Genomic DNA, 20,857 nt, shown 5'->3' on the forward strand with positions numbered 1-20,857 from the left:
CTCTTTTACTCCTTCATTTCTCTCCTCCACAATTTCCCTCCCATTCTTAGATTCACAGCAAAAATTAAATTGCTTGCTTTAATGCAATATGTATTTGATTCCTTGAAAATTTTCAGCCTAAATACAGTCTTTCCAAAATATGAATTAATTCCTTCTACTGTCAAAAAACCTCAGTCTCTCAGCTGTCCATTATCCTGTTTCTAACATAAGCCTCTCTTATCTAAATCCTTTAGTGTGCTTTCAAAATAAAATTTCCCTCTTCCACTGTGCAGAAGGGTGCTACAGGGTACGTCTTCTGTCTGCTTTGTTGATTTAAACCTAACTGCTAATCCAGCCTGGATTACAAAAATCAGCTAGTTCTTATTCACTCTCTTTAGCTAAACACAGTCTTTGAAGCCTTCTGGATTTTTTTTGGTCTTGGATTTCTGAAGTGACTAGAAGGAAATAAAACAGCCAGTGCATTAATTACATTCTTTTACCTCTAGTCATGGGACTGTTGGGAAAGCAGAAATTTCAAAGTAATATGTCTTCTCCCTAAGGGATTTTATGGTTGTCCTTAGTACTAACACCAGACCCCTGGCAAACCTGACCCATGTTGGCTGAGCACGTGTAAAGCAGAGAATGGGGACTAGAAACACAGATGTTTGCAACTCTTTATATGAAGCAGTTTCTGCTGAATGGTGGTATAAAATCAGTACTAATCAATAATAAATATGCATATGATGCCCTGATTGATGTTTGACCACAGGGGAGCTCTTCCAGGGTACGCAAAATGTCGTCCTTAATCCTTCTCTGTTGTTACCCACCAGGAGCACTAGCTCAAGAGTATTCCCAAGAAGGTCTCTCATTTTTCTGAGACAGCCAGCTCAGCTTCACTAAGGGCAAATCCTGCCTGACCAATCTGGTGGCCTTCTATGATGGAATAGTGGTAATGGCTGACAAAGGAAGAACAACACATGTGATCCATTTAGACTTCTGTAAGGCCTTCAGCAGGATCTCACTCTACATCCTTATCTGATTGGAGAGCCAGGGAATTGAAGGGTGGGCTATTCAGAGGATAATGAATTGACTGGATGGAGAGATGTGCTCAATGGCTCGATGTCCAGCTGGAGGTCAGTGATGAGTGCTGTTCCTCAGGGCTCTCTTGTGGAACCAGTGGCCTTTAATGTCTTCATCAATGACATAGAGAGATCAAATGCACCCTCAGCAAGTTTGCTGATGACATGATAGTGAGCAGTGCTGTTGACACAACAGAAGGATGGAATGCCATCCGGAGGGATCTGGACAAACTTGAGTAGTGAGCCCATGAGAACTGAATAAAGTTCAAAAAGACAAAGTACAAGATGCTGTATCCATGCACAAAACAAAGAGACTAAATAGTTTTCAAGTATCTTAATCCTTTTTCATGTTGCAGAAACATACAACTAGAGACATGCATACTGCTTATTTTCTTATATAGAGAAGATTCTAGGGTAGGCAAGAAAGTAAATAGGAGAAAATAGAGAGTGCATGAAGCAGGCAGAGAAGTGACAACTTGAACTAAACAGAGATGTAAAATATCACTCTTCAGAAGAAACAAATTGATAAAATAGAGGTGCATGACAAATAGGCATAACAGCCCTAAACACTTACTGTCTGTGATTTGTCGAAGATCTCTATCATCAGTTCTCATGTATAAATTATTCAGGGAAGATTAAAGTGAGATTCAGCAGTAGAATTAAATACTTGCTGACCAGATGAGCTCATAACAGCATAAGCTTCTTTTCCTGTCTGTTAGTAATGCAGATCTCTACATTAGCAGGGTAAAAGGCAGTCCTGAGGAAGTCCATATCTGAATGAGACACCTCTCATAGGTGGATCCTGTGGGGTCAAAAAACAAGGCTAGCACCACATTTAAACCAGCAAGCAAAAAAATCTCATGCTGAATCCCACCAGTGTATTGCAAGCAAGAAAGAATTTATGACAAGAGCACCAGTGGTATCCCTGAAACCACAGGCTCCATGGAGTTTGATGGGGAGGAGCTACTCCGCACCTTGATATATGCTGTGAAGTTTCACAACCTGTGCTGCTACACCTCTGCTCATCCTCTACACATACAGTGGCAGATCTCCATATTTAAAACCCCATCAAAAAGGAATGGAGACCAACTTGTAACAGGAAGCAGCTTGGTTTTCAAAACTCCTTGATTCACACCCTGAGGAAAAGTTGTCAGTGGTGCAGAATTATGTATTGTGGTGATTCTATAAATAAGTTTCAGAACAATCAATTATCTTGCATTGAAAGGGCTGAGTACTGGGGCCAGTTTTGTTTTAGATTTTTATCAATAATCTGGACAAGGGGATTGAATGCACCCTCAGTGCAAATGATACCAAGCTGGGTGGGTATGTTCATCTGCTGGAGGGTAGGAATGTTCTACAGAGGGAACTGGACAGGCTGGATCGATGGCCAGAATCAACTGTATGAGGTATGACCAACCTCAGTAAGGCTGTAGAGCAGTAACTGGTTTAGTAGTTGTTTTCATGGACAACATATTAGTTTTTGTATTTACTAATCTCTGTAAAAGTTCACAGAGAGTCTCTGGCCCATGGTTTACTGTGGCCACACAACAGCCAATTTGAAATTCAGTGTGACTGTGGGAACATAAACCTGAGTGGAAGATTAGAGAGATTAATACCTTGGCCTTTGGCAAGTCAGTTATGATGTGCACTCATGAAGCACAATTAGCAGGCCCAGATGGTAATATAACATGTTAAAGGGAAGCAGACTGCAGATGGAGCATGTGGAAATGGATAATTCAACTCTCATGTCTCCTTGTCTTTGAAGCTGCAACTACTGTAGCCTTAAGTATCTTTAATGGGAAGTTTTGCATCTGGTAAAGATTTATGCACAAGGCAGTTTTCCTAGAGCTACTTGAATGGGTCTGTATTTCTTCCACAGAATGCTTGCTGGAGATTTCAGCTATGCTTTTCAATCTGAGCTGGATGCTTGGAAGCTGGGATATTTGATGGTAAAAAACAGAATTACTGTTTTTCATGAGGATGAATGAAATTACAGTGAAATAAAACAGATGAAAACTGGCAGAAAAGTAATGTCTGCAGATGATCCTGTTGTCCCTAAAAGTGGGATTTGCCAACTGTCTGCAGTTATCCAATCACACACAGAACTGATGCAACTCTTTAGAAGTTCTTCTATTAAAAGTCAAGGGAAAAGAAAGATGAACAGGCACCAGCTTTGAGGAAAAAAAGGTAGCAACCTAATCTGTTTTACAGGACAGCCTCTTGTGCAACAAAGTTCAGAGGCGCTACTTACAACTCAGTTTGTTGTCTAAATGTTTATCTGAAAGCTGCCAAATGTGCCCATCCTCTTCACTCTTCTTGGATGCTGTAAAATTGATAATTTAAACCCTGCAAATCACCTGTTGGCCAGGTCTTGGCTTCTTGGGAGTACCTGGGTACCTGCACAGAGGAGGAAATGCCTCATAGAAGTGCAGCAAAACTTAGCTCTTCATTCTTATTGCTTTGCCACATCCCACTGCTTGCTCAGCCCATAAGCCAGGTGTAATATGAATGTGGTTAGCAGGATGAAGGTGAATGCCCTTAAATTTAAAGGTCATTGGAATGCCTGACTTCAAGCAGAGTTAAGAGTTAATCCTACCCTCACTATGACTGAGAAACAACATTTATCCATCAAAAAATTAAGATTTCTCCCCAATGTCTTCACTTGTTCACCTGTGCCTCAAATTAAAACTTTAGAGAGATAAAGGATGGACACCATCACACTCAATGGCAGCTGTTTTTTATTTGTCTTGACATGCTAACATCTAGAGATCTCAGGATTTACTTTATGCTTTTTATATGAAAATATATTCTACAGCGTTCACTGTCCCTTTCAAACTTATGGCATTTATTCAATTTAAAGCCAAAATATTTTTCTGAAAAATGCACAAATAAATACATAATTGTATCCATTTATGAATGAAAGCCTCATTTAAACCACAAGCACGCAGGTCTGGCAAAGTGTCTGCACCTTAATCCCATTTTCCTCTGTTCCAAGAGCTCAGCTTTTCACTGTGCTGAATTCTCTCCAGTCATGAAAACCATATCAGAGCTTCCCCTGTCATTTCAATTCCTTCCAGTTCAAGCTGGGAAGCACAGAACATTTGAGACTTCTAACCTCATTTGTGTAGCAGCTCACCAGCCACTTAATTTTCATTCACAGCTCTTTATAATAAAGTGAAAGAACTTAGACTTTAGCCTAAAGTGTGATTTAAACCTACAAACATCATTTCAGTAAAAGAATAAAACAAATAAGTAAACGCACACTAACATAGAAGTGCTCCCAAAACCCCCCTTTTGAAACCATGGGGTAAATTGAAACAAAGGTCAAGATATCCCTGCTTTGTGATTTGCCCAAACAATTCTTAGATATCTTTTTCTTCACCATCCTTTTTTTCTTCATCACAGATTTTTTATTAACTACGCTGTTGAGCTACAATGGCAGAAATTAAATATTTTCCTACTTCCTTTCAAGAAGCACAGAAAGACCATTTGATCCCTCTGGGAGTGAGGATAATTGCTGTGCTGAGAGAAACACTGTGAACCCTCTTGGGAGGCAGAAGAGGTTGAAGTACATTCACAGTGTACATTGCAGGTACATTGGGATCCACAGCAACCTGAAAGACCAGCCAGAATCCAAAAGGAAGAAAACCTCACTGCAGCAGCTGGGGCACAGGGCTTGCTGCCTGCAAATACTCCTGACTGCTACTGCTGCTGTGGCAAGTCCTTAGCAAAGGCTAAAGCAAGGTATGTCAGAGGCAAGAGGTGCCAAGCAGATGCTTCAAAGCTTCCATCAAGATGGAGCGCCAAAAAGGGAAGGGGAAGAAGAGTTAAGTTTTCCCCCTGGAGAGAGGAAACAGTATTATTTTGAGCCTTAAGAGACAAGTAATTTCCATGCTTATAATTGCCAAAGGAAATCTGACCTTACCAGATTTGCCCACCAAAGAGACACTGACTGTGCCTTTGCTAGGATTAGACGCAGTTTTGCTCTGTTTTTCAACAGATCATTAGCAGGAAGATGATTTCCAGAGCTGAATTTAACTTTTATTTTTCAGCTTTTCCAAAGTTCCTTCTGCTTCCTGTTACATTGGCAACCAAGCATATACTGCCTAAGGTGCTCAGCATACATCAAAATGGAGAAAAAATAAAGCAGGTCTTTAACTTTGGCATTCAGGAAAAAGGACAAGGAGCAGCATGGTGGAGGAAACGCTGTTCGAAATCTCCATAAGGGCACACCTTTCCAGGGGAAAAAATGTCCTCAATTGTGGATATGAGCAGTGCTCTACCATTTGCTCTCTCCCCCTGTTGTGCACTCAACCTTCAAAATTCAGCTGCCAGTTGGTACTTTTAATTTAAAGCATGTTCATAAGTAAAGAAGTCTCCCTCCAGGTTCATTAGAGTCACAGGGTATTTGGCAAGCCTTGCAGCAAGAATTAAATGACAAATATGCCTTTGCATCTGAACTCTCAAGCCACAAATAAATCAAGCTAAACAGGCTTCCAGAATTCAAAAATCACCTCAAGTAAATACTGAGCTTTTAACAGTGATGAGAAAGTAAAAAGTGCTTTCTTTTCATGTACATGGTAGCTGCGGGCTACTTAGCTTGCTTTTAAATGGCCCTTTCATTTCCTAACAGCTGTATCAGCTGCCGTTACCTCCTGATAGTGAGGGACAAAAGGAAGTTAAAATAACCTCCTCTACATTTTGTGTAAATGGCTGCATTTGTGTGTACATTACCTTTAATGACATCAAAATATCTCTGGTCACTCGTCTAGTTTTAAGCTAATAGTAATAATCCTCAATGGTTTAGAGGGAAAATGCATTTAACAAACTGTTTATAGCTGAGAGAATATAAGACATCTTCACCTTTCAGTTGATCAATCAACATTTAAGACCCTCCAGTTCTCTCAGCTGGCAAAACTCTGCTCTCAGTCACTTGCACATTTTGTAGAGACTCTCTGAATCTTCCCAAAGCAGGGTCATTAAGAAAAAACAAACAAACCCCACAAAAAACACACATCGCACCCAGTCAGATGCTTTGCACACACCACTTCACTGAGATCAATTTCCTGAGTCTAGTTTTTCATACAGGTGCACAAACAGCTGTGCTGGTATAATCAAGAAAACACAGGATAAACAGTGAAGGGGCTGGGAAGGAGCAGAAGGAGGTCTCCTGGCTTCAGTGCAGCACAAAGTAATTCAGGAGTATGCAGGCAATTGTGCATGTTTATTCTGATTTCCTTCACCAACTTGCAGATCAGCAAGTTCTGGAGCTTAGTACTCCGGAAATGTTATGAAACAAAACTACTTCACCCAGCCTGAGGCAGTCCCTTGATAAATGGGACTAATTCAAGGACTTCTAAGTTGTGCATTTAGTAACTCCCCTAGGGCCTGGCATAAGCCCATCATCAGACATCTCTGAGTCATTTCATCACCTGCTTATTTGATTTCAAAAAGAATTGATATTGCCAGCGAGCAATTTTATCCTTTCCATTCCCAGGCTGTCCCTTTGTAATTGTGACTCTCCAACAGGTGCATTTCCAATATGCATTTGATTTAGATCTGATATATTCAACACAAGTGTGACATTAGCTAGCCAAACTAGTAACTCAGAGTTTATGTAAACTTTAGCTGAAAGATAAGACAGAATCCAATTCAGGATAAGTAAGGCAGTGTGGGAAGGCAATATTGTGTTTGACTTAATATAGCAGCAGTAAATTAACCTTTTAACATTTTCAGAGCAGTAAGTTTATCAAAGGTCAGTGATGGGCATTTTTGTCAAAGTTCTGGAATTCTTAACTCTAGATTCAGCATGAACCCAGTTTTTTCCCAGAATGGTGATTTTGTTTAGGGTTATTCCCCTACCTCCACCTCAATCTTTAACATTGATAAGGAAAAATATAAGAGAAAAACAATCACCGTATCAGCATGGCTCTTGTACCAAGCACAGTGTGCCTAATACATGAGAAGTGCTTTTCCAAAAGGTTCCAATTTTGATAATCCCATTTAGGATGTTATTGAGAGAAAACACATCTATGCATTTTAAGATTTTATTCTGTATGCCAGGAAAATAAGATGCCTCAAAGTGTGTGTTACATTTCAGAAAAGAACCAAAAATCTATTGTTTTCTGATTATTATAGATTTTCACACATTTAATACTTGAATATTTTCATGGAGGATATATTTGATGAAGGTCTGCTCTACAACTATCTGTTTCATTGGGCAATTAGCAGCTTGAACAACTGGAGCTGGAAGAAATGACACAGGTTGCAGGGGTACCTAATCATATTCTGAACCATATAAACACTCATATGGGCACCATCATTTTTTTTATGCATAGACCCCTTGAAATCAAATTACTTATGTAAGTAAGTAGAAGTGTGCTGAAGACCTGGGGCTGCAAAAGGCCATCTTGGTGTCTGCTGTTTTAAGGAAGTGGTTTCTTTCTTATGATATTTTCCGATAGCAAGATGAAACCATGACAGACGTTAAACACCCCGTATTGAGGGAGTAGCAGCAAAGTGCAGAAAAGAGTTCATTTAAAAAATAAATTGCTTATTTGTAAGCAAACAAGGCAAAGTCACAGTTTAAGCAACTGTTTTGGAATACAAACTAAAGCAAACTCATAAAGTTGTCGGCACCCTGTAAAATAGAGCTCCATAACGCTGTTGGGCTGTGAGCATAAACCATGTAGGAGCTTCAGCCCTGGAATGCATTACACATGCATATTAGAATCTGCCTCAAGGTAAAGCAGGAGTTTAGTACAAGGTTGGGTAGACAGCTGTATATATTTTTTTTTGAGAAAAAGCACATAAGGTCAGAATGTAACATAACTGGAGTTTGGATGGGAGGAGAATGGGGAAGTCACAGAAGCAGAAGACAGTCTGAAAACGTGAGCAACATGGCAGCTGAATGTGGATGACTTGATGGTTTATGAACCCCAAATTACATATTTTTAAATTCTAAACAAGCGTAAATCTGAATATATTGGAAAGGTACTCACTGGGCAGCAAGGCCAGTAGTAGTTCAGTTGCACAAAGGGTTTGAAACATGACATTCTATTATGATCTTCTGCCTTCCTAGTTCTGGGAAAGTAATAAGGAAACTGGTTTACTTTGCATTATCATTGCCATCATGCCATTTATTTATTTAAGGGGAAAAAGGGAGAAGACAAATGCAAGGTTTCATATCACACACTGGCTTCTAACTTGATCCAGAAATCTGCAAGATTTAGTGCTCTCGAACAGTTTAATCTCCTTTCAAAAAAAAATTAGAGAGGTCTAAAGAAGGACTTCTTTTCTTTCTTTTAAGGTAGTATGAAGCATCTGGCCTGCCACAACGAGGGACTGGTTACAATCAAGCTTAAACACATGAATTTAAGACCATAAATCATTTATGCATGTAACAAACACTTGCGTTCATAGTAGGAATAGCATCCCTTGAGAGTTTTTCTGTGCCACTTTGTGAAGAGTACTTCAGAAACAAATTCTACTCAGAGAACAATGAGATGTAATGCAAAACTATTTAATCTTGGACCCCAAAAAAGACATTATCTGCAGCCATGTTTCACTTGAGAACAGTGTTAGAGACAAGTCTGAACTGTGCACTAATCACCAACGAAACTGGCTCCTGAGAGGAAAATTTCAGCTTTTATACCTGCAGAATTAGTAATGTAGGATCAAAGACCAACAAGGTTTCCAAGAACTTTAAATCTTGGCTCCTAACAGCCAAGGTCTGTGGAGACCATATCTCACTTGTGCTTTTACTCCCATTTATCTAATCTCTTCATGCTAATCCCTGGGCTTTCCCTCCCATCCCAAAACAGAAATAAATGGAGACACCCCACATGATCATAGAGTCACATTGGTTGGAGCAGACTTCAGGAGGTCATCCAGTCAATCTCCTGAAAAAAACAGTTCCGATTGGAGCAGATAAATCAAAAATTGTCCAGTTTTGACGTGTTGAAGGATTCCCCCAGAGATTCTTTTTCAGATGAAATGGAAAGCCTGACTTTGAAACTAAAGCATCCAAAATGCCACCATTCTGAAACTCTGCATGGTTGCAACAGAAGGTCATCCTTATGGCACATTTTCCAATGCCTAGAGCTTAAGCACACACTTTTCTTAAGCAGATCATTACTGTTTGTAATTAGACTGTTAATCCATACTGCTGAAATTAAAGCAGTTAAATTAAAATTCCTTCAAAAGGAGAATTGAAGGCAATAGCAAAACTTGAAACTTTCCAGTTCTCAGGACAAGCCACTGGATCTTCAGTTCAATGGGTGCTGAGAGCAACCCCCCCCCGCTCTTCTGTAACTGCTCATCCAGATGCCGCCGAAGTAATGTAAAAATCTCCTGACTCTGTTCTTGTTCTTAACACATTTAAGAAAGTTTAATACAATTTGGTGACTTGTTCTTCATATTCTTCTTTGCCCTTTCTGCTTCCATTCTGAAGTATTATTATATCAGACACCCTGAGAGGTCTTCACCGCAGGACAAGGGAAGCACAGGAAGATAAAACACTGGGTATTAAATCAAATACCAGCTGTTTCTGAAAAGAACCTGGATGATTTATTTTTTACTTTCAATAAATTTTTAAGTTTTTTGCAACAGCTGTACTACTCATACTATAGGGGCATTTTCCTCAGATCTACTCTCTTAAAGCGTCTACTTTCTACACCAGACAGCACCAAAGCAAAAGGAACCTAAGCTAACTTCTGGAGAATGAGGGGATTGGCAAGACGAGATTTATCGTGCTGTCTTCTAATGAAGAAGTAGAAAAAGAAATTGTTACAACTTCTTCTCATTCACCATCTCTTTTGAATATCACAGACCATGGGCATGGCATGTTTCACTGCCAACCTATGGATTTCAATGACCTCGAAAATAACACTCCTCTCACAATACCTGAACAAGTGAATTTCTTTCGGATGGAAGACTCTCATTTGAGGTCTTGTTGTTGTCTCCAGTAATGAATTCCCTATGAAAAACTGGATTCTATTGTCTAAAAAGTATCTTGTTCCAGGACAGACAAATAGGAGCCCTACTGATGCCTTTGGAAAAAAAATTATCCTGAAATACCTCTCCCATTACCCACCAGCTTTTTAATAAAGAAAGCTATTTCCATCTCTTGCTGGCATTCTGATTCTTACCCAGGACCTCACAAGTAGCAGACTCCATCAAATGTCTTGCGTTCCCCTAATTACACGGAAATCTTTCAATGTAGATGACTCCAAATAGTGCACTGGAGCCACAGCATCAGCATCTAGTAGGTGCTGTCATATTTGTTGGCAACAGCTCCAAGTTTTCTACCAAAACTCTTCCACCAGAAGTCACCAATCCCACAAACAAATAACTTGGTTTTGATGTTTTGTTGCAAGAACGTAAATTTAGATATTTTGCCTTTTCTGACATCTACTTTGGAGGGTGAGGTGCTGGTGGTATTCTTTTAGTTATTAAGTTGTTCTGCTAGTCCTTAATTGCACACAACTTTAAGAGTTATTCCAAGATCACATATTTTCCATGAAGCATGGGACAAACTTCTAGTGGTAGATCAGAGGAGACAACACCAAAACAAAACAATCAACCCCACATTGACCAAACCCTCTTACCACTGCTGACAGGATTTGGCTAGCACACCAGGAGAAGGTTCATATACAGAGATCACCAGTAACTGAATGGTAGTTTGTGGCATTTGATTAGGAAGAACATGCACAGGAAGAAAACTAATCCAGGGTGGCACATATCTCACTGCTCAAGCATGTGGGAAAAGCAATTGTCAAGGAAAGATAGGTCAGGTGAAGAATGCTTTAAATTTTGTGTAATCAGAAAGCGGATGTTCATGCAGGGTGTGATTTTGCATCCCGTAAGTATCCTCAGTGGTGTTCTTACAGTTCTCTGCAGTTCAGCAGACCTTTCTTTCCGTCCTGGGCTGCACGGTCTCTCAATTACTGTCACATAAAACACGTCCTCAGGACACACGCAGATATCCATACTCACAAAAGGAAGGATAAAATAGTCTACATGCAGCCTGCATTTATCTCAAAAAACAGTGATGTCATTAGGGCTAACACTATTTTTCCCTGGAATTGGAGCTAAATCAGAATAATCTCACAGCTGGTTACCAAGGTTTAGCCACAGACAGCACTTTTAAAGTCACCATAACTCAGTTATGTTCAATTGAGAACTCACAGCCATACTTTCAGGAAAGAAGTTGTAAAGGAGATGAAAAAGAATATTTGTAAGGAATAAGCCAACCTAACCAGCCAGAGATCAAAGCTAACAGTGAGTCAGCATTCATTTCATCAGGACCCTGAAGCAGATTTCTCTTCACTCTGCTTACAGCATGTCAAAATCCCTACAGTTTTCCGTGAAAGCTGGAGCCATTTTATCTTTCACCAACTTGATTAATAATCTTTAGAGGAATCAAAATAAACTGGATTTATTTAGTGTGGAGGGAATTTCAAAGATTATTAGGATATAGGAAAAATTTAATTCTACCTCCTAACAATGGTTACTTGGGGTATTATAAAAACCTTTGAAACAAGGAAGTTTCAATAGTGTATGAGAAACAATGACAACTGAAAAATGTAATACAGCTTCAGGTACAAATTTTCACAGCTGAAGTAGAAGACCAGCAGCATTCTCACATGAATGCTACAGCTATGGACACTCCCTTTTTCCATTATGTGAACAATAAATTTGTCTGTTAATACAAAAAATGCTACTGGCTCCTATCAAAACCTGTCACTAAACACACAGCTGGTGTTCGACAGGTTGGCTTCCAAAAATTAATGCAGTGTATTGAGTTCAGAATTAAATCTGAGCATAATTCACTCATACGCTCCTAAACAGACACTTCAGTTTAGAAATTAAGGTCATTAATTGAGCTTGCTCTTCAACAGTTTATTGCTTCTTAGACTGTGATCACTGAAATGATAATTCCTTTGAGGAGAAAGGTACTCCTGGCACAAAAGCCAACTTCAGAGATTTATACATAATACACACACAGACCCTTTAGCTTTAATTGCCTTTCAAATGGCTTCTCATCACAGATGTGCAGTGGTTTAACAGGTAATATGCAGCACATTGCAAAGCATGGGAAGATGTTCTCTTGCCATCCCCAAATGGGATTAAGAGCTCCCTCTTCTTTTTTTAAAAGATAAAGACTAGATGGTCACATGTAATTAGGTGAAAAAGCAGTCAATAAGTACTCTTCAGCAGTGTGTTACAATATTGATCTCCACTGCCTCTGCTTCTACAGAAATTAAGCACTACTGAGTATAATATGATAATCAAAAAATGATTAAATCAATGAGCTTCTGTTCCACAAAAAAAAAAAAAAAAAAAAAAAAAAAATCTACACAAATATACAATCACAACAAGTTTTGCACAAGGTCTGAACTTTTAAGCTATCAGTTTGTTTCTATGCATATGGAAACTGTAGTTCAGATGCCTTATGTCTCCAGTCTTTGTTTCCTCTTCTCCCTTGGGAATGATTCCAAAATGGAAGCCCAGCTTAGGGGGAGATATGTGCACCCTGAGACATGAGGTTGATCTCAGACCTCAGACTCAGGAGGAAGAGGGGTCACTTTAAATTTTATTTTGTGGAATTACAGACACAGAAGAGCACAAGGAAAGCCAAAGCTGGCACAAATATGTCATTCTGCCTCTGGCAGAGGCACGGGAGGTATCAAACAGTGGTAGGAATACTGATTGTCTAAAGTGAAGGAAAACTGAGGACAAAGGGAAGAGACAAAAAAAAGGAGGACAAAAGAACAACATGGAATAGGAGAGAGATGACAAACCATGAAGCAGATGCATGTGCATTAACCTTGGCAGATGCAGGGCAGAACTCATTGAGTCCAATTCTTGCATCCAGTTTCCTTCACCCCAACACAGCGGCACAAGAATCAAGCACAGGACATCCTTTAGCTGAAATTCTTAAAAACAAACAAATAAAAAAATGCTGTCAAATATCAGAGATCTGTAACCCTGTTAGCTGATGCTTCACTGTTGTTTTCTTTTCCTCGATATTTTAATTATTTGCTAATTCCTCCTGGGAAATTTGTGTCCTAGTTTTCTCAGGAAACACAGGGCTTCATAATTACATAAATCCCTGACTACCTCACAGTTAAAGCAGCAAAACTCACAAAAGAACTTGTGAAGTTTAAAATGTTAAACAGGTATAAGCTAACAGCATAAAGATTTAAAGGAGGCATTTAGTATGCAGACTATTAATAAAAATGAACACAAAATAGAAGGTAAAATCCTTTGCATCGATTTAGGTCTGTTGGGGTCCCTCCCCCGCCGTGTAGCCCTGGGAGAGGGGCCCTGAGGGCACAGACACGGGGTTTCCCTGCCCCTGCTCAGCCTCGTTCCCATTGGTTGGTTTGTGTTCCCTGCACGGGCAGAAGGACCCTTGGTCCCGTGACTGGAACAGTTCCTGGGCAGAGCTCCGGCCATGCGGCTGGAGAAATAAACATCTCTGAAACAGCTAGCAAGAATCTGTCTGTCCGTATATATTTCCTTTCCACGGGACTCCTGGTTTGATATATGCGTGTTGCAGGATCCCCACTGCAACAAATGGTGGCTAATGCGGGCAGAATGATCCCCGATCCCTAAGCGACTGATTTGTGTGAGTAAACCCTGGAAACTTTGGATTCCTCTTCTTGGTTTTGCTTTGCTATTCCATATCTAAACCATGGAGGAACCGTGGGAAGACTCTTGGCTCTCAGAGCTGCATATGGACATTTATCTTAAACTTAAAATGATTCTTGAACAACGATTTGTAAATTTTAGCTTGATTCAAGCTCAAAAAGAACTGAAACACTTCCTGGCATGGTTGTTTAAGAACTTTTTCTATGTTTCTTGGGATTTAATTCTTACGAAGGGCTTTTGGAAAACCGTTTGGACACAGTTAATATTGGAGTCAAAATATATGCCGATGGAAGAATATTTTCGTGAATATTATTTAGTTACCGAGACTGTTGAGCAATGTCAGCTGTGTCCTGGCGAAGGGAAGCCTGGCGCAGGGACCGTGCGGCCCAGGCCACGTGCACCGAGCGCTCTGCGAGCAGCAGCGAGGCAGTTCCCGCGCGCGGGCGGAGCCACGCGAGCCGCAGTGTCGGTGGCGGAGCGAGGCGCGGCGGGACCCGGCGGTGCCCGAATGGCCCCGTGCAGCGCGTGGTGGAGCGAGCCCCGGGAACGCCCGACCGAGAGAGGCGGCGCGCGGGCAGCGGCTGGCGGTGATGGCGGTGGAACGGAGCCGCGCCCAGCCGAGACACGCGCTGGAGCAGGGCGCGGGGGGGTCGTCGCTCGGGGGCCCGGCCGAGACGTGGGTGCAGCGCCCGACAGCGGCAGCGAAGCTGCGACCAGAGGAGGCGACGCACGGAGAACTGAGTGGCGCGGCCCGGCCCGGCCCGCGCAGCCCCGAACGCGACCCCGGGAAGAGCGCGCAGGCACCAGCAGCCCCAACAATTCCAACACGGGAGCGACCGAAGGAGAGAGCAAAGACGCAGCGAGACAGAAAACAGCAGCCACTCGGAAAAAAGAAAAAATCATAGTAACTAAGATCTTAGGGATAGTAAAATGGTATAATGTTAAGCAAAATTATGGTTTTATAACAAGGTGTGACAACCAGCAAGACATATTCGTGCATAGAACTGCTATTAAAAAGAATAACCCTGAAAAATGCATCCCAAGCTTGGGAGATGGAGAGGTGGTGGAATTTAATATTGTACTAGGGAGAAAAGGGTTACAAGCATCGCAGGTCACTGGGCCTGATGGTGTTCCTGTAAAAGGCAGTATATATGCAAAAAATCATAGTCATGTTAGACAGTATCTCCATTGTAAGCCCCCCCTACAGTTTCCCTTTCCTAATCCCACCTTTCCCTTTTACCCTATGTCCTATTACCCCCAGTGTATTCCTAATCCATTTTTTCATCCATGGTTTCCCTCACAAAACCATGCTTTTGCCAATTGTTTCCCCAAAAATCCCTTTCCAATGCCGAGTGGGGGATGAAAAGGGGGAGGGAAGAAGTTAAACCCTCTCCTGCCTCAGTTTCCCCACAAAGCATGCTCAGAGAATTCTGTCTCCCTTCTGTCAGCCCTAAGATGTTCCACAGAATCTGATTGGACATTTAAAGACTCAGGAGGGTGGCTTGTTTTGTTTTGAAACTGTTCTTGTTATGTTTATCCAGTTGTTTTCATTCTCCTTTTATTAAAATAAAACGGGTGAGGTGTTGGGGTCCCTCCCCCGCCGTGTAGCCCTGGCAGAGGGGCCCTGAGGGCACAGACACGGGGTTCCCTGTCCCTGCTCAGCCTCGTTCCCATTGGTTGGTTTGTGTTCCCTGCGCGGGCAGAAGGACCCTTGGTCCCGTGACTGGAACAGTTCCTGGGCAGAGCTCCGGCCATGCGGCTGGAGAAATAAACATCTCTGAAACAGCTAGCAAGAATCTGTCTGTCCGTATATATTTCCTTTCCACGGGACTCCTGGTTTGATATATGCGTGTTGCAGGATCCCCACTGCAACATAGGTCCTCTAGAAATTCTGTTGATTTAGAAGGATGACTTACCATTCAGATTGAGACACAGAGCACTTCTCCACATATACTATTGTGCATTTTCATTTAAGTTACATAATGTTTTCTATACTCTCCTCTGTGAGCAGGGTTTTTATAAGAAAAACCAAAATGATGCCAAAGTGTGCAATCTGCTCTAAAATACAGGCACCTGATATTCACTATACAGTGTTTCTTTTCAGCTGGCCAGAGCAAGGTCGAAGTAACATCCTAACACATGGCAGCCTGTTCCCTTGCTGAACAAACACTCTAATCTGGCCTCTTTTTTCCTCTTAGCCTCACCAAGGGCAAGTAGAGGAAGGACCACAAGAGTTATGATCCTGTTTCACTCCCACACTTATTTTATTTTGTGGGTATTCTTCAGTTACCATTCACTTCAGTATTACTCCACATTTTGTTCTATTACCCAACACCTGCAGCTTTAGTATGGAAAAGAAGGACCTGTAAATTTGACAGCACTTTTAAGTGGCAGACTTTAAGTTGGTAAGACTTTAGCTTTTTAATAAACATTTATAAAAATTAGAAACCCAGATAGTCATAAAGCTGGTTCCAAAAATTAGTCTGTTTCCTGAGCAAGACAGACCTGATTCTGCAGAGATCAGGCACAGCTCTTCTGAAATACGAGAGATCTTTTTCTGAGGTGTCATTCACTTTGCGAGTGAGAACTACTCATTACTCTCTTTTTTTAAAAAAAATTGTTTGTTTGTTTGAGTGTTTTGTTTGGGTTATTGGTTTGGTTTGGTTTGTGGGTTTTTTTTGACATTGCAACATAGACATTCACTTCCTGGCACTGTAAAGCAGATGCCTCAGAAGAGATAGGACAGAGAGGGTCCCAGCTGTACTTACAAGGGGAAAATCAGAGGGAGCCCTGTTAGATGTTGATCCAACTTAGTTAAATTAAACCATAAATCAGAACCATTATCTAATAAAAATCCTTCAGAGAGGCTGCAGCTGAGCTCTCAGTGAAACCATTCTCAATATTTGATAAGAGACACCCAAGTTGACAGGTATAATGGGAGTTTCCAACTGAGCCAGGGTGATAACTCTGCCACCTCTCATAGCCACTGGGACACAACAGAGACTATCAGGTGCATTCATGGTCCTCTCCTGCTTACCCAAACCAGTTCTGGTGTGGTCAGAAGCTCAGGAAGGGACACATGTCTCTTGCTCACCTTCCTCTGGTGAGCAGGTGCCACTTCACTCATTCTGACTCAGGCCTCCTCAGCAGCTCCCAAACTCTTCCTACCCCTCGGTAAGAAACCATCCTATGTTGGGGGGAAACGTATAAAGATGGACAAGTCCAGCAACACTGAAGGTAGATCTCTCTGACTGTTGGATAGATTAAACCTGTCACATCACAAGCAAATGGCTTGTTACTTGAAATGGCAAGTTCCTGACAACAAAATCTGTCTTTGCTCTGGTTATGGATAAAAGCCTCTCCCTTGTCAAGTCTTGACCTTTGGATTTCCATGACAGAATGGCATATAATAGGCCTCTATTCTGCCTATAGCATCAAAGGTGTGGGTGTGGTTGAGTGGGGTTTAGTTTTATTTTTTGTTTGTTTGTGTACTAATTGGAATTTACTGTTCAATATATTGGTCATTAAAGACAAAATGATATCCTTTTTGTCTGAAATTACATCCAATCTCTCCCCTTGATCCAGAAGAGTCCACAAGAGGCTGATACAACAAGAAATTGTGACTAGTGAAGAATATTTTCGGTCTTGTGTACTGAAACACCAGACTTCAAGGTCCATTCTAGAGAAATAATCATCAAGCCCAAAAAGTTATTGTAAATCTAGGGACTTTTACAGCAAAGAATGCTTATATTGAGTTGGTAACTTGTGCCTTTATGCTCTGGTACAGTTATGTGTTAACAAAGAGGTGAGGAGCTTGAACTTTCAATCTTACAGGATAAGAACACAAAATTCAGAGTATATCACTGACCATTGACCCAAAGGCCAGATTGCCAGTCCATATGAACAAAATCCTTTTCCCCTTCTCCCTCAACCCCCTGAATTCCTTAGCCCTTTTCCATGGCATCTCTGAAAGGCAAGCCGTTTTTAAGCCTGCATGTACACAACAACCTCTAGTGATCAAAGAGGTAACTACAGATAATACAGGCAACAGGAACTTTTCTTGGTATCCAGAGTGCAAGATCTCTTTCTCAGAGTGAAAAATACCAGGATTGCAACACTTGTGACAAAAATCCTGAGCACTTTTAGCATCTAGGAAGGATAAAAAGTGCTGACAGCACCCACAATAAAAGTCTTGTAATCACAGCAATTTAAAAAAAAAAAGTATATTAAAAAAAAAGTATTTATTCCATAAAAAACCCTGTAGACCTAGCTATTCATGAAGAAATGAGAGCCTGAAAATTCTCTCTCCCCATCGAGGAGATATTTTTTTCCCAACAGGGCAAGAGACAGAAGAGACAGAAAAGCTGTAGGTCAGCAAGCACTTTATTACTTCTTAGGAAGCAGAATAACATGAGCATATTTCTAAAGAAATCCTTGCTGGGTGCAGAGATTGAGCAGAAATCACTTCATTCAAGTGCTTTGGTGGGAAGTATACTTTCCAGAGAGTGTGGCCTCAAACACCATCACATCAAAGACGGTGCCAAAAATATGTGACAGGACTGGTAATAAGAGCTTGATTGTCAATTTAATAGAGAGATTTTATTCATTATAGCACAGCCTTTGTACAAATTGCTTCTAGTCTCTCTGCATATGTAGACTGTTAAAAAAAAATACAGAGCACAGATTTTTTAAAGTGCTTTTATCTTTATAGATAAGAAAGGGCCTTTTAAGTGAAAAGCATTCTCCTAAGCAGATTTTTCATCCACTCTCCTGCTTTGCAAGAGTGCTCTCCAAGTTAGTGGCATAAGCTTCCCATTCCTGAACTTCTGCTTTTAGATTTCCTTCATTTACTAAAAAGCAAGTTTGTTGGCATAGTTAGAAGGAACTGAACTCTGGACAGAACTTGTTCTAATTCATCAGCTACAGGGGGAGTTTAAGGTAGCTAAACTTCAGGTAAGGTTAATCTCAGCTAAGGGTGGGAGAGAGTCCCATCTCTGATTTAGCTTACACTCTGGCCAGACACTTTATCCCCTTTTAGCAGTACTCCATGGGCTTACAAAGACCTGACCCCACTGTTACCATCAGTTTAACCAAAGCCTTTTACAGTCCTCTCAACCATAGTACATTCACAGAATTTCACTAAAACTACATTTTCATTCATTTATACAAAGGAAGTCAAGAGAGAGAAAAGTACTAATTAAAAAACCTCAATAACAAGGAAGCAGGAATCTTGGAAAATTTATAAGTAGCTAGAAGTCACCAAATAAAAGCAGCATCTCAATCCTATGGCTTAATTTGCAACCCTTACATACTTGAAAAAGAGAAACTCATAAATTTCCCCAGAGCATACACATAATTCTAGAGCAAAGCACTCACTTCACAGAAGCATTAACACAGACTCCAAATAAACCTTTCACATCCACAAGTAATTTTAAGATACAAATGTGCAGGGGAATAGTTTGGATATATGTTCAGAAAAGCATTTGGAAATCCCTACAGATGCCTCTGGGCCCAGCAGATATCCTCACCTTATGCCCTCATGCTGATGCCATGAAGATTTTTTGCCTTTTCTTTTATACCCCTGTTATACCTTTTTTACAACTTCTGTATTCTTAGTGCTTTTTGCCAACATTCTTGGACTTGTTTGTTCAGCTAGGAGACTAAACATTTCAGAAGCTTCGTAGTTAGGGATCAGTGTGCCCCAGACCCCAAGGTCCTCTCCAGAACACATTCTGTAAACTGAGATAGAACCATCCAGGGGAAGGTTCCTTGGGGAGGGGGTCTCACTTGAGCCTCTCACTGGGGAATCTTTGATAGATATGCTAATTAGTAAAACCTATAACGTTAGACCAGATCTTTTGGGGGGGGCATTTTGCTGGGTGCATTTCAGTGCATATGACCTGGACGTGTGCACCTAAGGATCCTTAAAATAAATACCAAGGTAAAATCTCTTTTCCCCTTCTAACCGTGTATGCCTCTTGATTTTAAGAGCAGGAAAAGGCATCAATGCAAAAGGCAGCACTTTTGCCAAGCTTTCCCTCCTTGGGAGAAAGGAACAGACCACAACACCCCACTCACCAGCCCATAACCACCTGGTGAAAGGAATGCATCATCCGTCCTACCAAGGAGCAAGTAAAACCATGGCAACCTCCTGCAGCCCCTGACCAAAGAGAGGGACAGATGATCCCACAGAAGACGATGGGAGAATGTCTCCAGCCTCACTCCTTGAGGCTGGCTTCCCTGAGTGCACCAACACCCACTGCATCTGTGCCATCTCCAGATGTGCAATTTTGCCTTAAATGGCTAAGCTCCAGGGAAATAAATCTTCTGTCTGTTATTTTAGACACAGCTCATATCTAATGCAAACATCGGGGAATCTTTCCCTACTCCCTCCCCATGGGTGCTCAACAAACACTGCACTCTTTAGACAGCTTCCCTTCCCCCTTACTGATGTCTTGAGGAAGTTTTTCTAAGTTTTGATAGCTGCCTTTTGGCCGGACATTGAAGGACTGACCATTTGACTTCTTCCATTTCAGAAAATGGGTCTTTATTGGCCGAGCTTCTCTCCACTTGTGGCAGCTTATGTGAAAGTATATTATTACAACTATAATAATTTCCCACTTCAGGGGTATAATAAATCAGATGCATTCCCATTGTAGAGATTGCTTTTCTCAACCTCTTTTCATTCATGCTTGAATATCATTAGCAAGGAAAGCCTGTGTGTGGCTTTTTAGGCAGAAAGTAAATATTAATGTATTGTGCTTTAACATATAAGCTTGTCAAGGTGCTGCAATGGTAAAGTGATTTATAAAATGAAAAATCAATATGAATAAACTCCAGTGAATACACACCATGAGTTTATCTGTGGCAAGGGGCAATGAGAGACCACCTTTTTTCAGTCTCCTACAGCTACAGAATATAGTTCTTCTTATAGGAAAATGTTTTCCATTACAGTCCATCTAATGCCACTGAAATCTGGCATCCCATCAACTCAGAGAATTAAACAAAGCCCTTATTTTCAAATTCATGTCTGCTGTGATTTCAATAAAATCAGTACTAACGAAAAATGAACATCATGCTGACAAATTATATCGTGTTATTTAACACTCAAATGTAGGTATTAATTCTCTGAAGGACAGACT

This window comes from Corvus hawaiiensis, chromosome 5 (genome assembly GCF_020740725.1).
Source record: "Corvus hawaiiensis isolate bCorHaw1 chromosome 5, bCorHaw1.pri.cur, whole genome shotgun sequence".
NCBI classification, from domain to species: domain Eukaryota; kingdom Metazoa; phylum Chordata; class Aves; order Passeriformes; family Corvidae; genus Corvus; species Corvus hawaiiensis.